The sequence below is a fragment of the Dendrobates tinctorius genome, unplaced genomic scaffold (assembly GCF_039654945.1).
Source record: "Dendrobates tinctorius isolate UK_male_01 unplaced genomic scaffold, ASM3965494v1 ptg000082l, whole genome shotgun sequence".
Lineage (NCBI taxonomy): Eukaryota > Metazoa > Chordata > Amphibia > Anura > Dendrobatidae > Dendrobates > Dendrobates tinctorius.
Window position 1 is genome coordinate 8,705,552 of NW_027361750.1, and position 15,331 is coordinate 8,720,882.

The 15,331-nt window shown below is 52.3% G+C and overlaps 1 protein-coding gene across 3 annotated transcripts in view; it reads right to left on the minus strand.

Annotated features, from left to right (window-relative positions):
• NCOA2 (nuclear receptor coactivator 2) overlaps positions 1–15,331 on the minus strand; it is a 246,723-nt gene that overhangs the window by 100,589 nt on the left and 130,803 nt on the right. Inside the window, exon 1 of one of the 3 annotated variants that reach the window (XM_073583866.1) lies at positions 5,226–5,460. The exons of the other annotated variants lie outside the window; for them this stretch is intronic. The gene's annotated coding sequence lies outside the window, so the exon portion shown is untranslated. Of the gene's footprint in view, positions 1–5,225; positions 5,461–15,331 lie in introns of those variants that run through there. 3 annotated transcript variants of the gene reach the window in all.

The window sequence follows — 15,331 nt, forward strand, 5'->3', positions numbered from 1 at the left end:
CAAACGCGACATGGTGTCCGATCTCAATTCCAGCCCAAAACGTCAAATGGCGCTGCTTCCCTTCCGAGCTCTGCCATGCGCCCAAATAGTGGTTTACCCCCACATGTGGGGTATCAGCGTACTCAGGACAAATTGCACAATAACTTTTAGGGTCCTGTTACCCTTGGAAAAATAAGAATTGAGGGTGAAAAGATCATTTTTGTGGAAAAAATATGATTTTTTAATTGTATGGCTTTATGTTATAAACTTCTGTGAAGCCCATGGGGGTTCAAAGTTCTCACCACACATCTAGATAAGTTCCTTAGGGGGTCTAGTTTCCAAAATGGTGTCACTTGTAGGGGGTTTCCACTGTTTAGGTACATCAGGGACTCTCCAAACGTGACATGGCGTCCAATCTGAATTCCAGCCAATTTTGCATTGAAAAAGTCAAACGGCGCTCCTTCCATTCTGAGCTCTGCCATGCGCCGAAACAGTCGTTCCCCCCCACATATCAGGTATCTGTGTACTCAGGACAAATTGCACAATAACTTTTGCAGTTCAATTTCTCCTGTTACCCTTGGTAAAATAAAAAAAATTGAACCTGAAGTATTTTTTTTATGAAAAAAAGTTAGATGTTCATTTTTTTTTTAAATATTCAAAAAAATTCCTGTGAAGCACCTGTAGGGTTAATAAACTTCTTGAATGTGGTTTTGAGCACCTTAAGGGGTGCAGTTTTTAGAATGGTGTCACTTTTGGGTATTTTCTATCATATAGACCCCTCAAAGTGGCTTCAAATGTGATGTGGTCCTAAAAATAAAATGGTGTTGTAAAAATGAGAAATCGCTGGTCAACTTTTAACCCTTATAACTTCCTAACAAAAAAAAAATTTTGGTTCCAAAATTGTGCTGATGTAAAGTAAACATGTGGGAAATGTTAGTTATCAAGTTTTTTGTGTGCCGTATCTCTGTGATTTAAGGGCATAAAAATTCAAAGTTGGAAAATCGCGAAATTTTCAAAATTTTCGCCAAATTTCCGTTTTTCTCACAAATAAACGCAAGTTATTTGAATGAAATTTTACCACTAACATGAAGTACAATATGTCACGAGAAAACAATGTCAGAATCACCGGGATCCATGGAAGCGTTCCAGAGTTATGACCTCATAAAGGTACAGTGGTCAGAATTGTAAAAATTGGCCCGGTCATGAACGTGCAAACCACCCTTGGGGGTGAAGGGGTTAAAGAACCAGTCATTCTGAGGGTCTCAAAGTTGTGGATCACTGAGCAGCCCATGATCCTCACCACACAATGCATCCAAATCAGGAGAGGCGATAACCCTTAGGCTGTGTGCACACGCTGCGGATTCCGCTGCGGATTAATCCGCACGGATTTTGCAAACACCGCAGATAATCCGCAGGTCCAAAGACCTGCGGATTATCTGCGGTTTTGCCTGCGGTTTGGTCCTGCGGATTCACTATCTCCACAACCCGCAGCGGTTTCCGCAGAAAGAATTGACATGCAATTCTTTCTGCGGATTCAAAACCGCAGCAAATACGGTAATAATAAATTTTATTTCTATAGCGCCGACATATTCCGCAGCACTTTATATTTCAGAGGGGACTTGTACAGACAATAGACATTACAGCATAGCAATAATCACATAGATCATAACAGATACCAAGAGGAATGAGGGTCCTGCTCGCAAGCTTACAGTCTATGAGGAAAGAGGTGGACACGAAAGGTGGGTGGTAACAATTGCCCTGATTCTATGGACCAACCATAATGTTAAGTGTGTGACAGTACAGACACAGAGGGCTGATAGACGCATAAAGCATGTGGGAACATGATACTGGGAACCTGGTTATGGTAAAACTTTTGACTGTGCCACACAAGGATAGTTAGGTTAATGTGTTGAGGCGATAGGCCAATGTGAATAAATGCGTTTTCAGGGCACGCTTAAAATTGTAGGGATTGGGGACTAATCGTATTGACCTGGGAAGTGCATTCCAAAGAATTGGCGCAGCACATATAAAGTCTTGGAGACGGGAGTGGGAGGTTCTGATTATTGAGTATGCTAACCTCAGGTCATCAGCAGAACGGAGGGTGCGGGTAGGGTGGTATACTGAAACAAGGGAGGAGATGTAGGGTGGTGCTGAGCCATGGAGAGCTTTGTGGGTGAGGGTAATAAGTTTGTACTGAATTCTGGAGTGGATGGGAAGCCAGTGTAATGACTGGCACAAGGTAGAGGCATCGGTGTAACGATTGGCGAGGAATATGATCCTGGCTGCAGCATTCAAGACAGATTGGAGGGGGGAGAGTTTGGTAAGAGGGAGACCGATTAGAAGAGAGTTACAATAGTCGAGACGAGAATGAATACGAGAAACAGTAAGAGTTTTTGCGGAGTCAAAGGTAAGAAAAGGTTGAATTCTAGAAATGTTTTTGAGATGCAGATAACAACGGTCAAAAAACGATCAAGTCTCCATGATTTTTGCATGGACACTGTTCGCAAAGAAACACAGACATGTGAACAGCCTCATAGACTTTAATGGGTGCGTGCTCCATCAGTGAAAACAATGCCTGAATGAGGCCTAAAATACAGATAACATGTCAGAGAAAAATGTACATGTACATTAGGTCTATTAAAAGGTATCTGTCACCAGGTTTTTGCTACCCCATCTGAGAGCAGCGTGATGTTGGGGCAGAGACCCTGATTCCAGTGATGTATCACTTACTGGGCTGCTCAGTGCAGTTTTGATAAAAATCAGTGTTTTAACTGCTGCAGATCTAGCAGTTCTCCAAATGCTGATCTCTGTACAACCCGTGTGCACCTCAGCTGCCAATCAGTGGTGGGGGCAGGGTTATACAGAGTTCATGAATATGGCGGACTACATGGCATCAGGATTACTAGTCCTCCAGTCAATCTCCTGCTGATAAAACACTGATTGTATGAAAACTACCCTAAGCAGATGAGTAAGTGACACATCGCTGCTATCAAAGTCTCGGTCTGTAAATTATGCGACTATTAAGCAGCAAAATCCTGATGACAGTTTCCATTTAACAAAAGATGATCACAGTTTTTCCCTTGCTGGATCCCCCTGTGTAAAGTTACAATCTGTAGGGTGACTCGACAGTAAATATTCAACTTTCCATTAGCAATACAGGGAAGAATTAATCAATAACCATTCACATCAATAGGAAAGAAAAGATGAGAGACAGACGTACAGAGGGACAGACTTTTCCCGCTATCAACTTTGAACATAAGATGAGGATCCTGAATTGAGGCAGCCCCTCCATTATCTCAGAATATGTCAACAAGGTATATCAAATATAATATATATATATATATATATATATATATATATATATATATATATATATATATATCCTTTTAATAGGAGCCATCTACAATGTCTATAAGATGGTTCATATAATGCGATACACATTCTTATCTATGGAACTTCAGGTTGGACAAGAGATTCCAGTATCTCCCCACCGACTTGGCTAAGACACCCCAGTGGGTGCAGCTAGGACTCCTGTCACACTTCTGTTATGGCAGCAGCGGCGCGCTGCCCCTCGTCCAGTGGTCATTTGATGCACACGTCTGGCTGAGGTTCTGAGCCCCGTCATACAGTGATGACAGAATATCTTCCCAAGGTCACGAATGTAAAGTTAACCCTGGTGATTTTTTTTTTTGTTCCTGGTAAAAATGCTCCTTCGTTCACTGCAAATTCATTTTACCTATTTTGTATTTAGTCGCTTCTTTGGTGTTTTTCAAAATGACAATGGTAAATGGTAGCCATAACAGCTACTAAAGGGGCTGTTACCGTCTGTCCCAGGATCCTGAATGGCAAATCTGACAAGCAGGATTGCTAACTTTCAGAAATGTCTGCAGCTCATTAATGGTTTCATTTATCTCATTAGAATTGTATCAGAAGATGGGACATTTTCTGACCTTCGTGCAATGGAACCAGCGTTCTGTGTTTTCGCCCTTATTCACACTTTATAAAATAGTAGCACATTGCTGGAATAAGTGATCACTTTATAATTGGTGGGGCCCTGACCTCTAGGATCTCCAACAAATGCTGAGAATGAAGGGTCCTTCCCCCAAAATACAGGGATAGTCTCAGGATCACAGAAGTCGCTAACCTCACTGATTATACAGTGATTAAGTGGCATGTCATTACTTAAAAAAAACAAAAAACACTTTACCCTTAAAACGGTTTACACCAACACCATGACAGGTATGAAACATCCACCAAAATGAATTCTGGCAAATCCTGGCAGCCCCCTACTGCCGCTATAGGGTCAGCCACGGTCCAGGGACTCTGACCAGCGAAACCGATGCTGCTGACTGCACCGTTCTTTCCGTTAAAAAAAAAAAAAAAAGTTTGTTAAAGGCCAAAATAAACCCTTAAAGATTGACTCCAGAGACTGGTTTCCAATACAAGATCGCAAGAAATCTGGAAGCTCCCAGATCCAAAACCAGAAGGCGGTGATCGTCCTCATGTACAGGAGCGACGCTGTGGCTGGTTCCAAGGTCTGCACATGTCTGAACTCTTCATCACCTAGGAAGTGATCAGCACCGTATACAGTGTATACACACTGTATACACAGCGCTCAGCTGACAGCACAGTGCAGCAGTCACATGGCCGCTCACACGACACCTAGGCCATCACTAATGATGCAGCAGCTCCGGCATTCCTGGCCTGGAATTACTATGGGAAGGTCAGGAGATGATAATCATTAAACTATGCCATTATTAATGGAGGAGGAGGAGGGGAACTGGTTCTGCTGGTTTTACAAAGGGAAACCAGCTGAGTATCTGCCTAAGTGAACTCCACCTCAATAGTGAGGAATGCAGCAGCGAGCACAGGAATAACGCCATGTCCACACAGCCAGGAGGGGCCGCAGCGATACCGCGTCACCACGGCAACAGGAACAGGGAGACCAATGAGGGCAGAGGGAAAAGTTGGAGATCTCCTAGAGATGCTGCTGGATCACAAGGAGCAGATCAGCATCTCCAACCAATCCCCCTATTCACAGGCAAATCAAGTGCACTGACATGGCCTGTGCCCAATGCGCCCCCCAACAGCAGCCCCCACCATCCACCTGAGGTCATCAGCTACCCCCAAAGGTAAGAGGTCATGTGGGAACCAAGGTCAGAGGACCCCCCAACACTCACAGCTCTCTGGCCTCCATGTTGGTAAATCTGCTTACTCGGCAGCCAGCAGAAAAGTTTCCAAGTTACCTGCAGTCACATCCAGAGCAGCACATCGCTGTCAGCCGAAGTCTGTGGTGGGGATCATCTCCCTGCGAGCAACATCCAGCGCCAGGCAGCAACAACAACCCCAGCCGGAGAGGAAGCGAGAAAACGTGACCACTGCTGCCGGAGTGACAGCCAGCCCGCAGCTCCGCCTCCCCCGAGTGACAGCACAGCTCCGCCTCCCCCCTGCCCGGAGTCACAGCACAGCCCCGCCTCCCCCCTGCCCGGAGTCACAGCACAGCCCGCAGCTCCGCCTCCCCCCTGCCCGGAGTCACAGCACAGCCCGCAGCTACGCCTCCCCCCTGCCCGGAGTCAAAGCACAGCCCCGCCTCCCCCCTGCCCGGAGTCACAGCACAGCTCCGCCTCCCCCCTGCCCGGAGTCACAGCACAGCCCGCAGCTCCGCCTCCCCCCTGCCCGGAGTCACAGCACAGCCCGCAGCTCCGCCTCCCCCGAGTGACAGCACAGCCCGCAGCTCCGCCTCCCCCCTGCCCGGAGTCACAGCACAGCCCGCAGCTCCGCCTCCCCCCTGCCCGGAGTCACAGCACAGCTCCGCCTCCCCCCTGCCCGGAGTCACAGCACAGCTCCGCCTCCCCCCTGCCCGGAGTCACAGCACAGCTCCGCCTCCCCCCTGCCCGGAGTCACAGCACAGCTCCGCCTCCCCCCTGCCCGGAGTCACAGCACAGCCCCGCCTCCCCCCTGCCCGGAGTCACAGCACAGCCCCGCCTCCCCCCTGCCCGGAGTCACAGCACAGCCCGCAGCTCCGCCTCCCCCCTGCCCGGAGTCACAGCACAGCCCGCAGCTCCGCCTCCCCCGAGTGACAGCACAGCCCGCAGCTCCGCCTCCCCCCTGCCCGGAGTCACAGCACAGCCCGCAGCTCCGCCTCCCCCGAGTGACAGCACAGCCCGCAGATCCGCCTCCCCCGAGTGAGAGCACAGCCCGCAGCTCCGCCTCCCCCGAGTGACAGCACAGCCCGCAGCTCCGCCTCCCCCGAGTGGCAGCACAGCCCGCAGCTCCGCCTCCCCCGAGTGGCAGCACAGCCCGCAGCTCCGCCTCCCCCGAGTGACAGCACAGCCCGCAGCTCCGCCTCCCCCGAGTGACAGCACAGCCCGCAGCTCCGCCTGCCCCGAGTGACAAGAGTGAGGGCACGGGGCAGAGCAGGGCAGGAGTGAGGGCACAGGGCATCTAAACACGGGTCTGGAGTGAGGGCGCGGGGCGGCCCTGGAGTGAGGGCACGGGGCATCTAAACACGGGTCTGGAGTGAGGGCGCGGGGCGGCCCTGGAGTGAGGGCACGGGGCATCTAAACACGGGTCTGGAGTGAGGGCGCGGGGCGGCCCTGGAGTGAGGGCGCGGGGCGGCCCTGGAGTGAGGGCACGGGGCATCTAAACACGGGTCTGGAGTGAGGGCGCGGGGCGGGTCTGGAGTGAGGGCGCGGGGCGGGTCTGGAGTGAGGGCGCGGGGCGGCCCTGGAGTGAGGGCACGGGGCATCTATACACGGGTCTGGAGTGAGGGCGCGGGGCGGGTCTGGAGTGAGGGCGCGGGGCGGCCCTGGAGTGAGGGCACAGGGCATCTATACACGGGTCTGGAGTGAGGGCACGGGGCATCTAAACACGGGTCTGGAGTGAGGGCGCGGGGCGGCCCTGGTCTGGAGTGAGGGCGCGGGGCGGCCCTGGTCTGGAGTGAGGGCGCGGGGCGGCCCTGGTCTGGAGTGAGGGCGCGGGGCGGCCCTGGTCTGGAGTGAGGGCGCGGGGCGGCCCTGGTCTGGAGTGAGGGCGCGGGGCGGCCCTGGTCTGGAGTGAGGGCGCGGGGCGGCCCTGGTCTGGAGTGAGGGCGCGGGGCGGCCCTGGTCTGGAGTGAGGGCGCGGGGCGGCCCTGGTCTGGAGTGAGGGCGCGGGGCGGCCCTGGTCTGGAGTGAGGGCGCGGGGCGGCCCTGGAGTGAGGGCACGGGGCATCTATACACGGGTCTGGAGTGAGGGCGCGGGGCGGGTCTGGAGTGAGGGCGCGGGGCGGCCCTGGAGTGAGGGCACAGGGCATCTATACACGGGTCTGGAGTGAGGGCACGGGGCATCTAAACACGGGTCTGGAGTGAGGGCGCGGGGCGGCCCGGGTCTGGAGTGAGGGCGCGGGGCGGCCCTGGTCTGGAGTGAGGGCGCGGGGCGGCCCTGGTCTGGAGTGAGGGCGCGGGGCGGCCCTGGTCTGGAGTGAGGGCGCGGGGCGGCCCTGGTCTGGAGTGAGGGCGCGGGGCGGCCCTGGTCTGGAGTGAGGGCGCGGGGCGGCCCTGGTCTGGAGTGAGGGCGCGGGGCGGCCCTGGTCTGGAGTGAGGGCGCGGGGCGGCCCTGGTCTGGAGTGAGGGCGCGGGGCGGCCCTGGTCTGGAGTGAGGGCGCGGGGCGGCCCTGGTCTGGAGTGAGGGCGCGGGGCGGCCCTGGTCTGGAGTGAGGGCGCGGGACGGCCCTGGAGCGAGGGCACGGGGCAGGAGTTAGGGCACGGGGCATCTACATGGCTCTGGATTGAGGGCACGGGGCAGGGCAGGAGTGAGGGCATGGGGCATCTACACTGCTCCCCCGAGTGACAGCACAGCCCGCAGCTCCGCCTCCCCCTAGTGACAGGAGTGAGGGCACGGGGCAGGGCAGGAGTGAGGGCACAGGGCATCTACACGGCTCTGGAGGGCACGGGCGTCTCTGGAGTGAGGGAGCGGGGCGGCCCTGGAGTGAGGGCACGGGGCATTTACACGGCTCTGGAGTGAGGGCACGGGCCAGGGCAGGAGTGAGGGCACGGGGGCGGCTCCAGAGTGAGGGCACGGGGGCGGCTCCAGAGTGAGGGCACGGGGGCGGCTCCAGAGTGAGGGCACGGGGGCGGCTCCAGAGTGAGGGCACGGGGGCGGCTCCAGAGTGAGGGCACGGGGGCGGCTCCAGAGTGAGGGCACGGGGGCGGCTCCAGAGTGAGGGCACGGGGGCGGCTCCAGAGTGAGGGCACGGGGGCGGCTCCAGAGTGAGGGCACGGGGGCGGCTCCAGAGTGAGGGCACGGGGCGGCCCTGGTCTGGAGTGAGGGCGCGGGAAGGCTCTGGAGTGAGGGCACGGGGCACCCTGGTCTGGAGTGAGGGCACGGGGCACCCTGGTCTGGAGTGAGGGCGCGGGGCACCCTGGTCTGGAGTGAGGGCGCGGGGCACCCTGGTCTGGAGTGAGGGCGCGGGGCACCCTGGTCTGGAGTGAGGGCGCGGGAAGGGTCTGGAGCGAGGGCACGGGGCGCCCTGGTCTGGAGCGAGGGCACGGGGCGCCCTGGTCTGGAGCGAGGGCACGGGGCGCCCTGGTCTGGAGCGAGGGCACGGGGCGCCCTGGTCTGGAGCGAGGGCACGGGGCGCCCTGGTCTGGAGTGAGGGCGCGGGAAGGCTCTGGAGTGAGGGCATGGGAAGGCTCTGGAGTGAGGGCATGGGAAGGCTCTGGAGCAAGGGGCCAGGGCGGGTGCGAGGGGGGGGGGGGGCGGCGGCTCTGGAGTGAAGGCACAGGGCATCTACACTGCTCCTGAGTGAGGGCACGGGGCACCCTGGTCTGGAGTGAGGGCACGGGGCACCCTGGTCTGGAGTGAGGGCGCGGGGCACCCTGGTCTGGAGTGAGGGCGCGGGGCACCCTGGTCTGGAGTGAGGGCGCGGGGCACCCTGGTCTGGAGCGAGGGCACGGGGCGCCCTGGTCTGGAGCGAGGGCACGGGGCGCCCTGGTCTGGAGCGAGGGCACGGGGCGCCCTGGTCTGGAGCGAGGGCACGGGGCGCCCTGGTCTGGAGTGAGGGCGCGGGAAGGCTCTGGAGTGAGGGCATGGGAAGGCTCTGGAGTGAGGGCATGGGAAGGCTCTGGAGCAAGGGGCCAGGGCGGGTGCGAGGGGGGGGGGGCGGCGGCTCTGGAGTGAAGGCACAGGGCATCTACACTGCTCCTGAGTGAGGGCACGGGGCGGCCCTGGAGTGAGGGCACGGGGCGGCCCTGGAGTGAAGGCACGGGGCGGCCCTGGAGTGAAGGCACGGGGCGGCCCTGGAGTGAGGGCACGGGGCAGCTCTGCAGTCACACCTCCGCCCCTCCTCCTCACATTGCTCAGTGTTTACTATGCCGCGCTCTATGACTGGAGTTCGGTCCCGACGGCCGCCACTAGTTTCTGTCAGTTTCCTCTGGCGCAGGGAGGAGCCATGCAACTAACACTAGAGTCCAATGTCTTCCTGCTACGCTTCACCCCGTCATTGCCTCCGAGCCAGCAGCCACACGACTGGCGGTCCCCAGAGAAGGAGCCCGGCCCCCGTCACCCTGCTTCGCACCGCGCCTCACTAACAGACAGGGACATCCGCAATCATTTATTATCGCCGCCTAATAAACTAGTCCAGGAAATAAACCGACCAATCAGCTGAGCTTTCTCATTCCGTAGTGGGCGCTGGGAAAGTGAACGCTGATTGGTTGCTATGGGTAACGGAGCCACTTAGGGCTCTCTGTACACACAAGGCCACAGTACTAGACCCGGTCCAGACAGGGGGGCTGTTGCCCATAGCAACTAACCCGGAGCCAGAAGAGGCCATCTCTGCTCCATCCGGCCTCCAATATAAACACATCAACAAATACTAATAAATGCTGAATAGAATACAGCGTCCCGGGTCAGTAACCACCATGGACCCAGGAGAACATCGCTTCTAAAACATCTGAGTTTAATTGGCGCGTCTGATCTGAAACATGGCCGAGAGTATGCACACTGCGATATCTTACACACAGACGGTCAGTCTACCCCACTGACCAGCAATGAGCCGCACGGAAAATATGCTGGTCTGAACAAGCGCCGACTGATGGGGTCCAGTCTCCAAAAGAAGGGGGCCATGGCGGGCAGGCGCCATGTCACCAGTGACTGAGACGTCTGTGACCCCCAGCACACAGCGGGGGGCTGATGGCAGGTCTCGGTGCAGGTCCTACTGGGCACACTGGAGACTTGTGATCTAATTTAATTCAAGAAATCCCAAATAATCACATTTTCCAGAAAAAAAATCCATCAATATCTTGTTTGCTATAAACTCTGTGTCTGAATGTTCACTAGATGAGCTTGAGAAATACCAAAATTATAAGCCCCCGCATTCAGGGGTTCCCGGCTGTGACCTCCCTTTATATACCATTAGTCAGTGCTGTAGACCCGTATACCTGCACAGTAGGACAGCGCAACGGTGGGGGACAGCAGTGGTAATAGGCCTCTATACAGGCTGCCACTAAAGAGTTAACTGAGGAAAAGTCCAAAGAGCAGCCATATTGATAACCTGTGACCTGGAAACCTGAAGAACCCCCACAACCAAGAACCTGGGTGAGATGTATTCTCCAACATGTCCGCTCACAAACGGCTCCTACAGGCACCAGCAGAAAAGCTGCATTTTCACCCAGGCTCAATCCCCCAACCAAAGGCCTCAAATCCCCAGGAAGGTTGAATGAAAAATTATTCACTAGATCTTTGCTTGAAATAATTCAACTAGAAATTGTCGGTATCTTGTCAAAAATCCATAATTTCAAAAAGCCACAAATAGACCTAGTCACCACCCAGCCTCTTCTTATAAGAGACCCTCCTGCCTAAATAATGCCCCAATACACACATTCTTGTAAGCCCTCCACATGCCTTAGGCCTCGGTCACACATCCGTGTCAAAACACGAACGTGAAATGATGTCACCCATGTCACCAGGGTTTTTCATCGATGGATAAAGAAAGAAATGACAAAGCTTCTCCTATACTCTGCAATGTGTTGTATGGGTTTTTCACGGACCCTTAGACTTGTACGGGACATTTTCATCTGTGCTGCCGGAAAAAAATGGACGTCTTTGTGTGTTTTGCACGGACACAAGGTCGGAGAGAAATACGGACATGTGGATAGCTACAGAGGTTTATAGCGGTACCTAGTGTATCCATGAAAAAAATGGATCCAAGCACGTCCATGCAATACGGCCTAGGAATGAGGAGTAATGGGAGCACACTGTGTTTTCAGGCCGCTCCACCCAAAACTGGGCCTGAAAAAGCCTCCAGAAAACATTCAATAATAATATATCCGGTATTTAGAGGGGGTTTTTAACCACTTCAGATTTCAAAAGGCACCAAGGGGTTAAAATTAGTGACCTATTTTTCAAGCGTCTTCTGCTCCATCAGTTACAACAAAAAGTCATTGGGAAGGCTCAAAAGACACCCAGGATTCTACATTGTCGAATGGAGATACAGAAAAAAAACACCCATTAGAAAAAAATGCTATAAAAACACTGTAAAAGAAAAATAAAGCTACCAGCAGAAAAAAAAAGCAACGTGTGAACATAGCCTAATAGCAACAAAAAAACCCAACCCACACTCCTGGGTGTCATCGGGTGATTGAGGCCTAATGGATACAGCGTTCACTGTATACATCACAGCCTTCCCTGTGTACACAGTAAGCGAGCGCTCAAATAATACGGCTACGCTGCGCTCACATCTGTTCTGTGGTTTCTGTTACGAAACGGAAGCCACAGTGCAGGGCAGAGACTTGTCAGAATGGACACAAGCAGCGCCCAACCTCACCGGTCTGATTTCTACAGAAGACATGCTAGACTTGTGTCACCATCACATGTAGAAGACCCTTTATATAGGAAACGCACGGGCCACCGATGCCGACGCCGCGGCAGCCTCACATATTTCCCTTAGGTTAGGAAGTTCTGAAAGGTCAAGGTTTTGCTTCAGATGACAGTTTGAGTCATTCTTACCATCTTACACTTCCTGCCTTCAGTAAGACCCCACGCTGACATGTAATATGACATTATGGGCTTCTAAAATGTCATTCTGTTACACAGGAAAAGGGAAGTAAACAGAAAGTGAATTCTACCATGCACCATCAAAGCTGGGTGTATGTCACCATCAGCAGGACCTTCATGTGAAGTCTGTCACCAACACATGGCCCCTTCAATATCAAGCAACCTGGCAGTTTCTCTCTTATCCATTCTCAAGAACAACAGGATTTTTTAATTTTATACCTTACAGCTCGCTGCTTGGGTTACCAGCCACCTAAGCAATCTATCAGAGGTAGCCAGTCTCCTAGGCATGGAGCGGAAGCAAGCACGGCTGTCATCTGGCTGGATCCGGCCTGCTTCTATGCCCTCCTTTATGCTCCTCCATGCTGCTGGTCAGGACTGTCAATCATCAGGAGAGCATCATCCCCTAGAAAGCAGTAAGTCTGGAGGCTGAAGAGACCTACTATGCGCTCCTGAAGACAGAAGATGCAACAACCTCATTCATTTTGGAATCGGCTACATAGCCTAAAAAAAAGCAGGCAGACACAAAAAGCTTGTGTGAACAGGCCCATAGAGTATATGTGTTCTGTTATAGAAGAAGATGGATAGAAAACTTACAGCAAAAAGAATCCAAGCAAATATTCCTAGAGAGCTGCAGCAGTAGAAACCAGTGTGGATTATGTTACAAGTCACACAAGTGAAAGACCGTGGAAAGAAAACCGTGCACTGCACGAACCCAATCTCTGCAGCCTATCCACCATGGAGCCAGCCCCATCAGATAAGGGCTACGACTTACCCATCCTCAATGTGAGCGGCACATTATTGACCTAACCACGGGCTCTACACAAAGCCTGCGCCACACAGCTCAGAAGCTCGCTGCTCCCACTTATCTTTCATAATGAGTAAGACATTAGAATATCACCAGCACAAGGCATCCTAATCTGAGGATCACATGTATTTCATCCCTTATCTCTGCAGGCCATCTTCCAAACAGCTTGTCATAGCAGGCCATCCATTGTGAGTCTAACTAAAGCCTTTAAAGAACAAATTAGCTGGTCGCCTTCTTCTCAAACCTTAATCATCCTCGCTGAGCCACCAGGTCAAGTTTAAGGAAATTAATATCTACTTCTCATCCATCAGAGCCAGTTGTTAGGCATCATGGTAGATTTTCTTGCCCAGTGGGGTAGAAGTGACAGGTCTCACACCAGTGGGAGTAATTATAGGTTCTGACCCTGATGTCCACTACAAAGAATACAGCCATATTATGCGTGACTAACATCCTTATAAATCACAGTGGGGAAGAACCAGAGCAGGGCAATGCCTTAGGCTAGGGCTACGTCGTGTCCTTCGACATGAAGACCTCACTATTGCATACATGGATTGTCATTAAAGTGGCATGGAGGACCACAGGCAACCGCAACCCAATTGTTTCAAAAGCTTCAAGTCCCACATCCATCAATTTAAGTAGTGTATAAAGACTCAGCTGGAGTTCACATATCGGTATTTCACGTGTGTATGGATTGTAAGGGCCAGATTAACCACCGGGCTCCTGATCTGCACTAATAACCTCAGAGGACTGATGAGTTCGGGCCAGGAGACCATCGTAGCCCATGAAACATGTAAAACGGGCCTGCCATGCCATGTACATGCAGCCATTGTGGACTTTCCACTGCATTTCTGCATCAAAATCCTATTGTGTTAGATGCAATGAAGAGTGCAGACCGCAATGAGTCCGTGCGCAAAGAATCATCATGCAGATTCCAAAACCCATAAGGCTAAGTGCACACGTAGGTTTTTTGCCCTGCGGATTTTTCTGCTCAGAATTGAAGAAATCCGCAGGTCAAATGACCTGCATTTTTCCTGCGGATTTCTTCCTTTTTTCTTGCGGTTTGTTTTTGTGCGGTTTTCTCCTGCGGATTTGGAGAATGGAGCAGGTGGAAAACCGCACAAAAGAAGTGACATGCTGCATATTTTGAACCACAAGAAAACCGCGCGGAAAAATCCGCAGCGTCTGCACAGTAGTTTTTTTTTTTCTATTGATTAACATGCTACTGTACATCACAATGCGGATATGCAACGTTTCTGCGCTGTTAAATCCGCTGCGGATCCGCTGGAAATCTGCATCATGTGCCTTAAGGCCATGTGCACACGATCAATCAATAGAAAAAAAAAACGCTGTGCAGACGCTGCGGATTTTTCGCACGGATTTCTTGTGGTTCAAAATATGCAGCATGTTACTTCTGTGTGAGGTTTTCCACCTGCTCCATTCTCCAAATCCGCAGGGGAAAACCGCACAAAAACCACAAGAAAAAATGAAGAAATCCGCAGGAAAAATGCAGGTTATTTGACCTGCGGATTCTTCAATTCTGTGCGGAAAAATACACAGGGCAAAAAAGTACGTCTGCACTTAGCCTGAGAAGGTGAACTTAGGTGCGGAAAATTTCCACAAAATGTAAAAGAGAATTTCAAGTCTCTATTTTCCATTGTGGCAGCACCGTGTTACATGCTACATAGGGTTAAGGTCCCATAATGAGTTTATGATGTGTGCACAAAATATGTAGTATTTTACCCTTGAAGCAAAGTGGGATTTATAGACATCTCATGCCCACTGTGTCTTTTTTTTTAGCAGCGTAAAGTGACAAAGTGGAAATCCGCAACTTGTCACTTTCTCTTGTGTGTACGCCGAGTTTTACGTGGCTATTTTCCCAATAGACTTGCATTAGAAGAGGAAAATGTGCAGGTAAAAAATCATTATGTAATCCACACTTGACGGTATCACATTTTTTCAAAGCCAAATACCAGGAAGTATCAAAAATGAAGACGCTTTATTTAAAACATGAAGTACTAAAAAGAGATGAAAACTGCAGCAATGAAAACGCATGTAAAAAAAACAAAAAACAACACCACAACTAATTAGGTAAGGGCAGAAATTCTGCAACACTAAAAACTCACAAAATACTCATCATGGCCTATAGAGCTGGGCGCAAGTGCTGGGGTCTACACCGAGTATCACAGGTGCTCGAGTGACATGTTCAAGCCCCCGTGGCCACATGTTTCACTGCTATTAGACAGCCACAAGACATGCAGGGATCGGTTTGCGACTGTCTATCATCCTCAAAATGTGCGGCCGCGGGGATTTGAACATGTCACTCGAGCACCCACGATACTCGGCGTGTCCAACGAAACAGATAAGAAGGCTACAAGTGCCATGGTGCACAGTGTTGTAATGCGGCCATAGCCCTTCATTGATTCTTTGGGTTGTTTTCTACTGATGGCTATGAAATTTCACAATCACTCATTAAGGCCTCATTCACATATCGGGTTTAAAAGACGTATGTGAAAA